Source organism: Drosophila suzukii (assembly GCF_043229965.1).
Source record: "Drosophila suzukii chromosome X unlocalized genomic scaffold, CBGP_Dsuzu_IsoJpt1.0 scf_Xc, whole genome shotgun sequence".
In the NCBI taxonomy this organism is placed as follows: domain Eukaryota; kingdom Metazoa; phylum Arthropoda; class Insecta; order Diptera; family Drosophilidae; genus Drosophila; species Drosophila suzukii.
In genome coordinates this window covers 3,722,267-3,733,067 of record NW_027255894.1, presented here as the reverse complement: position 1 = coordinate 3,733,067, position 10,801 = coordinate 3,722,267, and positions in this window count along the sequence as shown.

Genomic DNA, 10,801 nt, shown 5'->3' with positions numbered 1-10,801 from the left:
ATTTAAAGTTATATATTTTAATGCAGATAACAACATAATCATTCCTCAAGCCCATAGAGTTTTGCCATATCGAAATCCGAGTCATTTTGACCAAATTATGGGCTTTTAAAGATGGAAAGAAGGCCCATTTTAGTAAACCTTTGCAAAATTAAAATCAATGACATAAAAACGGTCATATTTTTTACTACCTTTAAAGTTATATATTTTAATGCAGATAACAACATAATCATTCCAGAAGCCCATAAACGTATACCATATCGAAATACGAGTTCATTTGACCAAGTTATTGGCTTTTGAAGATGGAAAGAAAGCCCATTTCAGTAATCCTTCGCAAAATTAAAATCAATGACATAAAAACGGTCATATTTTTTACTACTTTTAAAGTTAAATATTCTAATGCAGATAACAACAAAATAGTTCCACAAGCCCCTAAAGGTATGCCATATCGAAATACGGTTCATTTGACCAATGTATTGGCTTTTAAAGGTGGAAAGAAGGCCCATTTCGGTAAACCTGCGCAAAATTAAAATCAATGACACAAAAACGGTCATATTTTTTACTACCTTTAAAGTTATATATTTTAATGAAGATAACAACATAATCATTCCACAAGCCCATAGAGGTATGCCATATCGAAATCCGAGTTCTTTTGACCAGGTTATGGGCTTTTAAAGATGGAAAGAAGGTCCATTTAAGTAAACCTTTGCAAAATTAAAATCAATGACATAAAAACGGTCATATTTTTTACTACCATTAAAGTTATATATTTTAATGCAGATAACAACATAATTATTCCTCAAGCCTATAAAGGTATGCTATATCGAAACCCGAGTTCTTTGACCAGGTTATGGGCTATTAAAGATGGAAAGAAGGCCCATTTCAGTAAACCTTTGCAAAATTAAAATCAATGACATAAAAACGGTCATATTTTTTACTACCTTTAAAGTTACATATTTTAATGCAGATAACAACATAATCATTCCACAAGCCCATAAACGTATACCATATCGAAATACGAGTTCATTTGACCAAGTTGTTGGCTTTTAAAGATGGAAAGAAAGCCCATTTCAGTAAACCTTTGCAAAATTAAAATCAATGACATAAAAACGGTCATATTTTTTACTACCTTTAAAGTTAAATATTTTAATGCAGATAACAACAAAATAATTCCACAAGCCCCTAAAGGTATGCCATATCGAAATACGGTTCATTTGACCAATTTATTGGCTTTTAAAGATGGAAAGAAGGCCCATTTCAGTAAACCTTTGCAAAATTAAAATCAATGACATAAAAACGGTCATATTTTTTACTACCTTTAAAGTTATATATTTTAATGAAGATAACAACATAATCATTCCACAAGCCCATAGAGGTATGCCATATCGAAATCCGAGTTCTTTTGACCAGGTTATGGGCTTTTAAAGATGGAAAGAAGGCCCATTTAAGTAAACCTTTGCAAAATTAAAATCAATGACATAAAAACGGTCATATTTTTTACTACCATTAAAGTTATTTATTTTAATGCAGATAACAACATAATCATTCCACAAGCCCATAGAGGTATGCCATATCGAAATCCGAGTTCTTTTGACCAGGTTATGGGCTTTTAAAGATGGAAAGAAGGCCCATTTAAGTAATCCTTTGCAAAATTAAAATCAATGACATAAAAACGGTCATATTTTTTACTACCATTAAAGTTATTTATTTTAATGCAGATAACAACATAATCATTCCACAAGCCTATAAAGGTATGCCATATCGAAACCCGAGTTCTTTGACCAAGTTATGGGCTTTTAAAGATGGAAAGAAGGCCCATTTCAGTAAACCTTTGCAAAATTAAAATCAATCACATATAAACGGTCATATTTTTTACTACCTTTAAAGTTATATATTTTAATGCAGATAACAACGTAATCATTCCGCAAGCCCATAGAGGTATGCCATATCGAAATCCGAGTTCATTTGACCAGGTTATGGGCTTTTAAAGATGGAAAGAAGGCCCATTTCAGTAAACATTTGCAAAATTAAAATCAATGACATAAAAACGGTCATATTTTTTACTACCTTTAAAGTTACATATTTTAATGCAGATAACAACATAATCATTCCACAAGCCCAAAGAGGTATGCCATATCGAAATCCGAGTTCTTTTGAGCAGGTTATGGGCTTTTAAAGATGGAAAGAAGGCCCATTTAAGTAAACCTTTGCAAAATTAAAATCAATGACATAAAAACGGTCATATTTTTTACTACCATTAAAGTTATATATTTTAATGCAGATAACAACATAATTATTCCTCAAGCCTATAAAGGTATGCTATATCGAAACCCGAGTTCTTTGACCAAGTTATGGGCTTTTAAAGATGGAAAGAAGGCCCATTTCAGTAAACCTTTGCAAAATTAAATTTAATGACATTAAAACGGTCATATATTTTTCTACCTTTAAAGTTATATATTTTAATGCAGATAACAACGTAATCATTCCACAAGCCCATAGAGGTATGCCATATCGAAATCCGAGTCCTTTTGACCAGGATATGGGCTTTTAAAGATGGAAAGAAGGCCCATTTCAGTACAAATTTGCAAAATTAAAATCAATGACATTAAAACGGTCATATTTCTTACTACCTTTAAAGTTATATATTTTAATGCAGATAACAACGTAATCATTCCACAAGCCCATAGAGGTATGCCATATCGAAATCCGAGTCCTTTTGACCAGGATATGGGCTTTTAAAGATGGAAAGAAGGCCCATTTCAGTAAAAATTTGCAAAATTAAAATCAATGACATAAAAACGGTCATATTTTTTAATACATATAAAGTTATATATTTTAATGCAGATAACAACGTTATCCTTTTGACCAGGATATGGGCTTTTAAAGATGGAAGGAACGCCCATTTCTGTAAACCTTCGCAAAATAAAAATCAATGACATATAGTAAAAACGGTCATATGTTTTAATACATTTAAAGTTATATGTTTTAATGCAGATAACAACATAATCATTCCTCAAGCCCATAGAGTTATGCCATATCGAAATCCGAGTCAATTTGACCAAGATAGAAAGAAGGCCCATTTTAGTAAACCTTTGCAAAATTAAAATCAATGACATAAAAACGGTCATATTTTTTACTACCTTTAAAGTTATATATTTTAATGCAGATAACAACATAATCATTCCAGAAGCCCATAAACGTATACCATATCGAAATACGAGTTCATTTGACCAAGTTGTTGGCTTTTAAAGATGGAAAGAAAGCCCATTTCAGTAATCCTTCGCAAAATTAAAATCAATGACATAAAAACGGTCATATTTTTTACTACTTTTAAAGTTAAATATTTTAATGCAGATAACAACAAAATAGTTCCACAAGCCCCTAAAGGTATGCCATATCGAAATACGGTTCATTTGACCAATGTATTGGCTTTTAAAGGTGGAAAGAAGGCCCATTTCAGTAAACCTGCGCAAAATTAAAATCAATGACACAAAAACGGTCATATTTTTTACTACCTTTAAAGTTATATATTTTAATGAAGATAACAACATAATCATTCCACAAGCCCATAGAGGTATGCCATATCGAAATCCGAGTTCTTTTGACCAGGTTATGGGCTTTTAAAGATGGAAAGAAGGCCCATTTAAGTAAACCTTTGCAAAATTAAAATCAATGACATAAAAACGGTCATATTTTTTACTACCATTAAAGTTATATATTTTAATGCAGATAACAACATAATTATTCCTCAAGCCTATAAAGGTATGCTATATCGAAACCCGAGTTCTTTGACCAAGTTATGGGCTTTTAAAGATGGAAAGAAGGCCCATTTCAGTAAACCTTTGCAAAATTAAAATCAATCACATTTCATATTTTTTTTCACAATCATATTTTTTACTACCTTTAAAGTTATATATTTTAATGCAGATAACAACCTAATCATTCCGCAAGCCCATAGAGGTATGCCATATCGAAATCCGAGTTCTTTTGACCAGGTTATGGGCTTTTAAAGATTGAAAGAAGGCCCATTTAATTAAATTAAATTAAAATCAATGACATAAAAACGGTCAAATTTTTTACTACCATTAAAGTTATATATTTTAATGCAGATAAGACCGTAATCATTCCACAAGCCTATAAAGGTATGCCATATCGAAATCCGAGTTCATTTGACCAAGTTATGGGCTATTAAAGATGGAAAAAAGGCCCATTTCAGTAAACCTTTGCAAAATTAAAATTAATGACATTAAAACGGTCATATTTTTTTCTACCTTTAAAGTTATATATTTTAATGCAGATAACAACGTAATCATTCCACAAGCCTATAAAGGTATGCCATATCGAAATCCGAGTTCATTTGACCAAGTTATGGGCTTTTAAAGATGGAAAGAAGGCCCATTTCAGTAAACCTTTGCAAAATTAAAATCAATGACATTAAAACGGTCATATTTCTTACTACCTTTAAAGTTATATGTTTTAATGCAGATAACAACGTAATCATTCCACAAGCCCATAGAGGTATGCCATATCGAAATCTGAGTCCTTTTGACCAGGATATGGGCTTTTAAAGATGGAAAGAAGGCCCATTTCAGTAAACCTTTGCAAAATTAAAATCAATGACATAAAAACGGTCATATTTTGTAATACATTTAAAGTTATATATTTTAATGCAGATAACAACATAATCATTCCTCAAGCCCATAGAGTTTTGCCATATCGAAATCCGAGTCATTTTGACCAAATTATGGGCTTTTAAAGATGGAAAGAAGGCCCATTTTAGTAAACCTTTGCAAAATTAAAATCAATGACATAAAAACGGTCATATTTTTAACTACCTTTAAAGTTATATATTTTAATGCAGATAACAACATAATCATTCCAGAAGCCCATAAACGTATACCATATCGAAATACGAGTTCATTTGACCAAGTTATTGGCTTTTAAAGATGGAAAGAAAGCCCATTTCAGTAATCCTTCGCAAAATTAAAATCAATGACATAAAAACGGTCATATTTTTTACTACTTTTAAAGTTAAATATTTTAATGCAGATAACAACAAAATAGTTCCACAAGCCCCTAAAGGTATGCCATATCGAAATACGGTTCATTTGACCAATGTATTGGCTTTTAAAGGTGGAAAGAAGGCCCATTTCAGTAAACCTGCGCAAAATTAAAATCAATGACACAAAAACGGTCATATTTTTTACTACCTTTAAAGTTATATATTTTAATGAAGATAACAACATAATCATTCCACAAGCCCATAAACGTATACCATATCGAAATACGAGTTCATTTGACCAAGTTATTGGCTTTTAAAGATGGAAAGAAAGCCCATTTCAGTAAACCTTTGCAAAATTAAAATCAATGACATAAAAACGGTCATATTTTTTACTACCTTTAAAGTTATATATTTTAATGCAGATAACAACATAATCATTCCACAAGCCCATAAACGTATACCATATCGAAATACGAGTTCATTTGACCAAGTTGTTGGCTTTTAGAGATGGAAAGAAAGCCCATTTCAGTAAACCTTTGCAAAATTAAAATCAATGACATAAAAACGGTCATATTTTTTACTACCTTTAAAGTTAAATATTTTAATGCAGATAACAACAAAATAATTCCACAAGCCCCTAAAGGTATGCCATATCGAAATACGGTTCATTTGACCAATTTATTGGCTTTTAAAGATGGAAAGAAGGCCCATTTCAGTAAACCTGCGCAAAATTAAAATCAATGACACAAAAACGGTCATATTTTTTACTACCTTTAAAGTTATATATTTTAATGAAGATAACAACATAATCATTCCACAAGCCCATAGAGGTATGCCATATCGAAATCCGAGTTCTTTTGACCAGGTTATGGGCTTTTAAAGATGGAAAGAAGGCCCATTTAAGTAAACCTTTGCAAAATTAAAATCAATGACATAAAAACGGTCATATTTTTTACTACCATTAAAGTTATTTATTTTAATGCAGATAACAACATAATCATTCCACAAGCCTATAAAGGTATGCCATATCGAAACCCGAGTTCTTTGACCAAGTTATGGGCTTTTAAAGATGGAAAGAATGCCCATTTCAGTAAACCTTTGCAAAATTAAAATCAATCACATATAAACGGTCATATTTTTTATACCCGTTACTCGTAGAGTAAAAGGGTATACTAGATTCGTCGGAAACTATGTAACAGGCAGAAGGAAGCGTTTCCGACCCCATAAAGTATATATATTCTTGATCAGGATCACTAGCCGAGTCGATCTAGCCATGTCCGTCTGTCCGTCTGTCCGTCTGACCGTCTGTCCGTCTGTCCGTCTGTCTGTCCGTCCGGATGAACGCTGAGATCTCGGAAACTATGAGAGCTAGGCTATTGAGATTTGGCGCACAGATTCCTGAGCTTCTTACGCAGCGCAAGTTTGTTTCAGTAGACTGCCACGCCCACTCTAACGCCCACAAACCGCCCAAAACTGTAACTCCTACAGTTTTTATGCTAGATAGAAAATTTTAACTGAAATGTATTTTTCTCATCAAAACCTATCGATTGACTTAAAAAAAAGTTTGCCACGCCCACTTAAACGCCCACAAACCGCGAAAACCTGTGACGCCCACAATTTGCATGCTAGATAAATAATTTTAACTGAAATGTATTGGTGTCGTCAATACCTATCGATTGATCCAAAAATAATTCTGCCACGCCCACTCTAACGCCCATAACGCTTAAATCTGTCTACCGCCGGTAGGTGGCGCATTTTAATTTCGCTTTGCTGCTTGCATATCTCCATTTCCCTTTGAGTAACGGGTATCTGATAGTCGAGGTACTCGACTATAGCGTTCTTCCTTGTTACTACCTTTAAAGTTATATATTTTAATGCAGATTACAACATAATCATTCCGCAAGCCCATAGAGGTATGCCATATCGAAATATGAGTTCTTTTGACCAGGTTATGGGCTTTTAAAGATGGAAAGAAGGCCCATTTCAGTAAACCTTTGCAAAATTAAAATCAATGACATTAAAAACGGTCATATTTTTTTCTACCTTAAAAGTTATATATTTTAATGCAGATAACAACGTAATCATTCCACAAGCCTATAAAGGTATGCCATATCGAAATCCGAGTTCATTTGACCAAGTTATGGGCTTTTAAAGATGGAAAGAAGGCCCATTTCAGTAAACCTTTGCAAAATTAAAATCAATGGCATTAAAACGATCTTATTTCTTACTACCTTTAAAGTTATATATTTTAATGCAGATAACAACGTAATCATTCCACAAGCCCATAGAGGTATGCCATATCGAAATCCGAGTCCTTTTGACCAGGATATGGGCTTTTAAAGATGGAAAGAAGGCCCATTTCAGTAAACCTTTGCAAAATTAAAATCAATGACATAAAAACGGTCATATTTTTTACTACCTTTAAAGTAACATATTTTAATGCAGATAACAACATAATCATTCCACAAGCCCATAGAGGTATGCCATATCGAAATCCGAGTCCTTTTGACCAGGATACGGGCTTTTAAAGATGGAAAGAAGGCCCATTTCAGTAAACCTTTGCAAAATTAAAATCAATGACATAAAAACGGTAATATTTTTTACTACCTCTAAAGTTATATATTTTAATGAAGATAACAACATAATCATTCCACAAGCCTATAAAGGTATGCCATATCGAAATCCGAGTTCATTTGACTAAGCTATGGGCTTTTAAATATGTAAACAAGGCCCAATTCAGTAAACCTTCGCAAAATTAAAATCAATGACATATAGTAAAAACGGTCATATGTTTTACCACCTTTAAAGTTAAATATTTTAATGCAGATAACAACAAAATCATTCCACAAGCCCCTAAAGGTATGCCATATCGAAATCCGAGTTCATTTGACCAGGTTATGGGCTTTTAAAGATGGAAAGAAGGCCCATTTCAGTAAACATTTGCAAAATTAAAATCAATGACATAAAAACGGTCATATTTTTTACTACCTTTAAAGTTACATATTTTAATGCAGATAACAACATAATCATTCCACAAGCCCATAGAGGTATGCCATATCGAAATCCGAGTTCTTTTGACCAGGTTATGGGCTTTTAAAGATGGAAAGAAGGCCCATTTCAGTAAACCTTTGCAAAATTAAAATCAATGACATTAAAACGGTCATATTTTTTTCTACCTTTAAAGTTATATATTTTAATGCAGATAACAACGTAATCATTCCACAAGCCTATAAAGGTATGCCATATCGAAATATGAGTTCTTTTGACCAGGTTATGGGCTTTTAAAGATGGAAAGAAGGCCCATTTCAGTAAACCTTTGCAAAATTAAAATCAATGACATTAAAACGGTCATATTTTTTTCTACCTTAAAAGTTATATATTTTAATGCAGATAGCAACGTAATCATTCCACAAGCCTATAAAGGTATGCCATATCGAAATCCGAGTTCATTTGACCAAGTTATGGGCTTTTAAAGATGGAAAGAAGGCCCATTTCAGTAAACCTTTGCAAAATTAAAATCAATGGCATTAAAACGATCTTATTTCTTACTACCTTTAAAGTTATATATTTTAATGCAGATAACAACGTAATCATTCCACAAGCCCATAGAGGTATGCCATATCGAAATCCGAGTCCTTTTGACCAGGATATGGGCTTTTAAAGATGGAAAGAAGGCCCATTTCAGTAAACCTTTGCAAAATTAAAATCAATGACATAAAAACGGTCATATTTTTTACTACCTTTAAAGTAACATATTTTAATGCAGATAACAACATAATCATTCCACAAGCCCATAGAGGTATGCCATATCGAAATCCGAGTCCTTTTGACCAGGATATGGGCTTTTAAAGATGGAAAGAAGGCCCATTTCAGTAAACCTTTGCAAAATTAAAATCAATGACATAAAAACGGTAATATTTTTTACTACCTCTAAAGTTATATATTTTAATGAAGATAACAACATAATCATTCCACAAGCCTATAAACGTATGCCATATCGAAATCCGAGTTCATTTGACTAAGCTATGGGCTTTTAAATATGTAAACAAGGCCCAATTAAAACGGCCATTAAAACGGTCATATTTTTTTTACCTTTAAAGTTATATATTTTAATGCAGATAACAACGTAATCAATTCACAAGCCTATAAAGGTATGCCATATCGAAATATGAGTCCTTTTGACCAGGTTATGGGCTTTTAAAGATGGAAAGAAGGCCCATTTCAGTAAACCTTTGCAAAATTAAAATCAATGACATTAAAACGGTCATATTTTTTTCTACCTTAAAAGTTATATATTTTAATGCAGATAACAACGTAATCATTCCACAAGCCTATAAAGGTATGCCATATCGAAATCCGAGTTCATTTGACCAAGTTATGGGCTTTTAAAGATGGAAAGAAGGCCCATTTCAGTAAACCTTTGCAAAATTAAAATCAATGGCATTAAAACGATCTTATTTCTTACTACCTTTAAAGTTATATATTTTAGTGCAGATAAAAACGTAATCATTCCACAAGCCCATAGAGGTATGCCATATCGAAATCCGAGTCCTTTTGACCAGGAGATGGGCTTTTAAAGATGGAAAGAAGGCCCATTTCAGTAAACCTTTGCAAAATTAAAATCAATGACATAAAAACGGTCATATTTTTTACTACCATTAAAGTAACATATTTTAATGCAGATAACAACATAATCATTCCACAAGCCCATAGAGGTATGCCATATCGAAATCCGAGTCCTTTTGACCAGGATATGGGCTTTTAAAGATGGAAAGAAGGCCCATTTCAGTAAACCTTTGCAAAATTAAAATCAATGACATAAAAACGGTAATATTTTTTACTACCTCTAAAGTTATATATTTTAATGAAGATAACAACATAATCATTCCACAAGCCTATAAAGGTATGCCATATCGAAATCCGAGTTCATTTGACTAAGCTATGGGCATTTAAATATGTAAACAAGGCCCAATTCAGTAAACCTTCGCAAAATTAAAATCAATGACATATAGTAAAAACGGTCATATGTTTTACCACCTTTAAAGTTAAATATTTTAATGCAGATAACAACAAAATCATTCCACAAGCCCCTAAAGGTATGCCATATCGAAATCCGAGTTCATTTGACCAGGTTATGGGCTTTTAAAGATGGAAAGAAGGCCCATTTCAGTAAACATTTGCAAAATTAAAATCAATGACATAAAAACGGTCATATTTTTTACTACCTTTAAAGTTACATATTTTAATGCAGATAACAACATAATCATTCCACAAGCCCATAGAGGTATGCCATATCGAAATCCGAGTTCTTTTGACCAGGTTATGGGCTTTTAAAGATGGAAAGAAGGCCCATTTCAGTAAACCTTTGCAAAATTAAAATCAATGACATTAAAACGGTCATATTTTTTTCTACCTTTAAAGTTATATATTTTAATGCAGATAACAACGTAATCAATTCACAAGCCTATAAAGGTATGCCATATCGAAATATGAGTCCTTTTGACCAGGTTATGGGCTTTTAAAGATGGAAAGAAGGCCCATTTCAGTAAACCTTTGCAAAATTAAAATCAATGACATTAAAACGGTCATATTTTTTTCTACCTTAAAAGTTATATATTTTAATGCAGATAACAACGTAATCATTCCACAAGCCTATAAAGGTATGCCATATCGAAATCCGAGTTCATTTGACCAAGTTATGGGCTTTTAAAGATGGAAAGAAGGCCCATTTCAGTAAACCTTTGCAAAATTAAAATCAATGGCATTAAAACGATCTTATTTCTTACTACCTTTAAAGTTATA